Source organism: Brassica oleracea, chromosome C2 (assembly GCF_000695525.1).
Source record: "Brassica oleracea var. oleracea cultivar TO1000 chromosome C2, BOL, whole genome shotgun sequence".
Lineage (NCBI taxonomy): Eukaryota > Viridiplantae > Streptophyta > Magnoliopsida > Brassicales > Brassicaceae > Brassica > Brassica oleracea.
In genome coordinates this window covers 35,816,908-35,817,154 of record NC_027749.1, presented here as the reverse complement: position 1 = coordinate 35,817,154, position 247 = coordinate 35,816,908, and positions in this window count along the sequence as shown.

Here is a 247-nt window from a genome sequence, read left to right as displayed (position 1 = left end):
AGAAGGGGAAAAGCGTAAACCGACCTTGGAGCCAGTATATAAGGAGTCCTAGGCAAGAGGCATGGGGGAGGACTTTTCACAGCAAACTTAGAACTTAGAGCGATTTTAGGCAATTTTCCGTTTTTGTTATTCGAGCTGCGACTCAATTAGGTTTTTGCCGTCTTACGGTTTTAGAACTAGGAATCTCGCCGACAGCTCTCGTAGCCCAGACACTTACCTTGTTGTAAACGCTAAAACGCAGATTCGG